A 5497-nucleotide genomic window follows, 5' to 3' on the forward strand; every position below is an offset into this window, starting at 1 on the left:
CATACAATGGAATATTTTTCAACCAGAAGTTACTGACACTGGGGAAAAAGCCAATAAATTTCTGTTGCTAAGCCAATTCTTTGAATGGTATTTGTTTTAGCAGCCAGGAAACTAAAACAGAGGTGATGAAAAAGTTTTGTTAATGGATGATGGTGATGAGAGCACAACACTGTGAATGTAATTGACACCGTTGAATTTATATATCGAATATGGTTAAAAGGGAAAATTTTAGGTTGTAATGTTACTAGAATTTAAAAAACCATAGGACTGTACAACACATACAGTGAACCCTACTGTAAACTAATATAAATTCATAGTTCATATGAATATAAACTATAGTTAATAGTATAATTATAATAGTATTATTTAATTAATTATAGCAAAGTTACCAAATCAATGCAAAGTGTTAAAAATAGGGAAAATTGCTTGAGTGAGGGGGAGTATATGGGAACTCTATCTTCTGCAAGATTTTTCCTGTAAAACAACAACTTCTCTAATTAAAAAAAAAGTTAGCAAACTGCCCCCTACCAAAAAAAAAAAGGATAGAAATAAATTTTTTTTAAATACCAGTAAAAACATAATAAAACTGACTAAAGAAGAAATAGAATTATTGCAAACCATCTCAATATCTCATTGGGTCTTCACAACAGCCCTGTGAGGTACTATTATTCCTGCAGTTTATAGATGAGTATTTTAATACTTGAGGAAGTTAAGAGAGTAGCAGAGTCTGTACTTAAACTCAAGTCTTCTGGCTCCACCCTAACGTTCTTCCCATTTTTAAGATGCTCTCCTCTCATTAGGGATTGTCATCCTTGGAGAGTGGACCTTGCAGGCAAATAGGAGCAGTCCCCAGGTGAGGGAGGGCTGTCGGCCAGGCTCCCAAGTCTGTTCCCATTTTATCCTGCTACTCTGCCCCTCCTTGCCTAGAACCTGGCTTCTACATGGAAACCATACATGATCTGACTCCTGAGTCATAGGGCATTGTGGAAGACAAAAATGTGGGGTGGTAGAGTGTAGCAATTTGGTATTGTTTATGAATTCCAAAAATAGATACTGGATTATGTTTGTAAATTGGTCTGTTCCTCTGGGCATATTGAATTGGATTGGATTCAGAGGTTTCACTCTTACTGGATACAATTATGATTAAGGCTTTGATTGGGCCTTGACTATAGTACATTAAGTCCCCGTTCCTTTGGTGGTGAGGACTCACAGAGAAAACGACAAGGCAGAGGAGTTAGTTGGAGTATAATTCTGGAGCCCCGAGAAGTAAACACACAGAGAAGCAGATACGTGAGGAAAGAGCGAAGGGTCCTTTAGACATGGCAGCGGCCCAGGAAGAGAGATGAGCTGTTCACCTGAGAGTTTACAGCTGGCCTTGTGGAGAGAACAGAGCAGCTGAGCCTGGAGAGATGAGACTTATCCCAGCCTACAGCTGATATTGGAAGAAGCTGGGACCATGGAGCCTTAAGAGGAAGAGGGAGGCTGAACCCTTGCAGAAGTCGGCAGCCATCTTGCTCCAACACATGGCAACAGACATTGGTGAGGGAAGTAACTTACTCTTTGCGATGGTTTGCTCGGTCGGTAGAGGTGGGTTCTGGCTGCGGACGAGGGGTCGGTCCCACTTGGGACGAGGGGTCGGTCCGGCAGCAGACGAGGGGTCGGTCTCACAGGGGTTGCATGGTTCGGCTGACGGGGTCGCCCAGCGAAGCCGGCGACGAAGGGGTTGCCCGGAGAAGCAGGCGAAGAACTGGGGACAAGGGAGGCCAGGCCCTTGTCGGGGGCTCTCAGGACTGGAGGGCGCATGGCAGAAGAACTACCGCGGAGACAAGGTAAACACGCAAGTCCACTTTATTGAGGGAGAGGCAACAGTTTTATAGGGGCTGGGGAAGGCTGATTGGTCGAAGCCATGCCCTGTTCTGATTGGTTGCCAGCGAAAGGTCAGTGGGAGGTGCTGGACGGGGGAGGGGTGGTGGTTAGGGATTGGCTGTTGCTGTTGCTGGGGGAAGGGGCAGGGTTTAGGGATTGGTGGCTGCTGTTGCTGGGGTGGAGGGCAGACTTGAGTTTCCCGCCCACGCCTGGCTGTTGCTGCTGTGGGGGTGGGGAGGGAAAAGGGCAGACTGGATTTTTCTGCCCACGCCTGGCTGTTGCTGCTGTCGGGGGAAGGGAAAAGGCCAGACTGGATTTTTCCACCCTGCGCCTGCGCAGGGAGAAAGAAGAAGAAGGGTGCCGCCCCACAGGCATCATGTGGCGCTATCTGGGAGGAGGGGCGGCCGCGGAAGCATGGCTGCCGAGAAGGGGAGACCCGAGGGCACTCTGCGCCCATGCCGAGCTTCCTTCAGGGGTGGCGGTGAGTCCGACCAGCCACCCTATTATGGGGGCAGCGGCTTGGCCTGCCGCGGCTGCTCCCCCGCCAGGCCAGCAAACCACACTTCAGCCCGAGGGGTAACCGCACTCTTTATGACCTGGCAACTATAAGCTTCTACACCAAATAAATACCCTTTTTAAAAGCCAACAGAGGGAAACGGACTTTGGCCCAGTGGTTAGGGCGTCCGTCTACCATATGGGAGGTCCGCGGTTCAAACCCCGGGCCTCCTCGACCCGTGTGGAGCTGGCCATGCGCAGTGCTGATGCGCGCAAGGAGTGCCGTGCCACGCAAGGGTGTCCCCCGCGTGGGGGAGCCCCACGCACAAGGAGTGCGCCCATGAGGAAAGCCGCCCAGCGTGAAAAGAAAGTGCAGCCTGCCCAGGAATGGCGCCGCCCACACTTCCTGTGCCGCTGATGACAACAGAAGCGGACAAAGAAACGAAAGCAGACAAAGAAACAAGACGCAACAAATAGACACCAAGAACAGACAACCAGGGGAGGGGGGGAAATTAAATAAATAAATAAATCTTTAAAAAAAAAAAAAAAAAAAAAGCCAACAGATTTCTGGTATTTTGCATCAGCACTCCTTTGGCTGACTAATACAAGGAGAAAGAGCCACTCTTGATAGAGGACGTGGTTGTCATTTGAACATTCTCCTAAATCTGCTGTTGTCCACTCAGCACTTATTTTAATATTTTCATCTCCATACACGTATTCATTCATCTAATTCCTATATTGTCATCTGAACTGCAGAGCTCTTTATTGACTGAGCCTGGATTTGGATTTTAAGAATTTCTTTCTACTTCTGTTCAGGCAAACACTTCTGTGGTCCACCCTGAAGAAAAGAAGGTAAGGTTTTTTTTGTCTTATCTCACTTCTTTTTTTTGGAGGGGCGGGGGAGTTTTACATTTTTATTTCAAAAGCTTGTATAGCTTCAATATGCAGGTTGTGGCAAAAGCAGGACATGTGTAAAATACCTAACAATACATTAGATATCCAAAAGGTACCAAAAAGTACAGTAAAATTAACACTTCCATTACAGGAAATGTATGACACAAATAATACAAAATTAAAAGGTGAAAAAAAGTGGCATTGTTTTCCTAGATACAGGTGACTCTTTACAAGCCAGGTCCCCAGGTCCAGGCTGCAGAGCTGCAGCTGGAAGCAGACCCTCTGCGCTGGCTCTGGGAAACCTGGTGGCAAAAGCCAGCAATGCCACTTTGGCCTCGGATACACCACATGCTGCCGAATACAACAAGAGCTCTGGAGATAGTAAACAGGAGAGTGATTCCCAGGAGGCAGTTTTTAAATAAGATGCACATGGGACAGGCCATAGAAAGGTTGCCAAGTTAAATTTGGTACATAATTGTGTCCACTGATATTCAAACAAAGCGTGTGTGGTCAGTCCCATGTCCTACCACAGCCTCAGGATGGCTCGTAGTTATTCAGATGGCCACAGTGTCCCTGGCTCTTTGTGTAATTTGTACTACCCTGACTGTAGTCATAGCCAGGCCATAACCGTAATAGCCATAGCGCGAGTAGTTGTATCTGCCACAGCCTGGCCCGTAGCCCTGCTATTGCCTTGGCCCTGATTTCAACTCTGACTCTGACCTCCACTTCCTCTTCTGCTGCCACTGCCTCGGTTGCCTTGGTTGCCGTGTCTGCAGAACCATACTGCTGCTGTTGATAGACTTCTTTAGGCTGGGCCATCTTGATTTCCACTTGCTTCCACTGACAGCGTGGAACTTTTTCTCCAGAATCTTCACAGGTTCTCCTTCTTTAAAGGTGATGAAAACAAAGCCCTGTCTTTTGTTAGACTTTGGATCCATGGGAAGCTCAATGGCCTCGATCTCCTGAAAGTCACCAAAGTATTCCCTGATCTTCTCCTCAGTGACTTCGGGATTCAGACGCCCCACAGAGATTTTCTTCACTGGCTCCTTCTTCATGGCCATGGCCTTTTTGGGGTCAATGACATAGCCATCCAGCCTGTGCTCCTTCTGGTCTAAGACCTTCTCTGCACTGGCTGCATCTTTGAAGACGGTAAACCCAAACCTTCTTGACCACCCAGTGTTGGGATCCATTTTTATTATACAGTCAAGGGCCTCTCAAAACTTGGTAAAATAGTCCTTTAGGTCCTACTGTGCCTGCCCGCTGCAAACCGGGCCCGGCCCCAGCCACTCACCTCTCCTACCTGTCACTTCTGAACCCATCAGCCCGCTTCTGAACCACCTGTTCTCTCTCATTAGCACTAAGCAAGGTGGGAGGTGACCAACCTGGTGGCCACATAGGACAGCGCATGCAATTCTGTGGCTCACTCTCTGGGCCCTTCTTGTGACAGAGGCTCCCTGAAGTCCATGCCCCACCCTGCCACAGTGGGAGCAGAGCAACGGAACCGAATCAGCTGGGTCCCTCACTTAGAGTCCAGTAGTGGGGGAGGGGAGGAGACTGACAATCAATGAGAACAATTAACATTGGGAGGCATTGATCTGTAGTAAAAATTAATGGAGCAAATCACTGCTGGGCCCACTCAGCTGTGACTAAGCAGAAATTTCATTGCTGCCTGAGTTGAGGAGCAGCCAGGCAGAAGGGACAAGATGGAGACCTAAAGAAGAAGTAGAACAGGAAACACCAAGGAACAAGTAGAACCAGTTGAGGCCAGAACCTCAGTAACTGGGACACTCAGTAAGCAGAGCCTTTGGGGGAAAAAGATAGCTACTCAAAGAAGCCATCTATGGTTTTTCCTCGAGAAAACCAACCAGTTTACTTTTTAACATAAACTTTATTTTTTGCAGCAATTTACAGAAAAAAAATGTTATGATAGTACAGAGAGCTCTCATAAACTCTAGTTTCCCCATGGTTAACATCTTACATTAGTATGGCACATTTCTCACAATTGATGAGCCAATATTGGCACATTTGTTATTAACTAAAAGTCCATACTTTTTTTTTTCTTACAAACCCTTGTGTTGAGGGCTGACTTTCAACAGATCGTGGCGAGGGAGCTGCTCCGCTACATACGACACCCCAAAAAAATCCATACTTTTTAATTCGGATTTCCTTAGTTTTTTCCTATTGTACTTTTTTTGTTCCAGGAACCTATCCAGGATACCATATTGCATTTAAGCTCCTCTTG

The 5497-nt window shown here is 47.0% G+C and overlaps 1 pseudogene; it reads right to left on the reverse strand.

The window, feature by feature from the left end:
• Nucleotides 1-3789: 3789 nt before the first annotated feature.
• On the reverse strand, nucleotides 3790-4574 carry LOC101442002 (heterogeneous nuclear ribonucleoprotein A/B pseudogene; annotated as a pseudogene).
• Nucleotides 4575-5497: the final 923 nt, after the last annotated feature.

The sequence above is a fragment of the Dasypus novemcinctus genome, chromosome 3, assembly GCF_030445035.2.
Source record: "Dasypus novemcinctus isolate mDasNov1 chromosome 3, mDasNov1.1.hap2, whole genome shotgun sequence".
Lineage (NCBI taxonomy): Eukaryota > Metazoa > Chordata > Mammalia > Cingulata > Dasypodidae > Dasypus > Dasypus novemcinctus.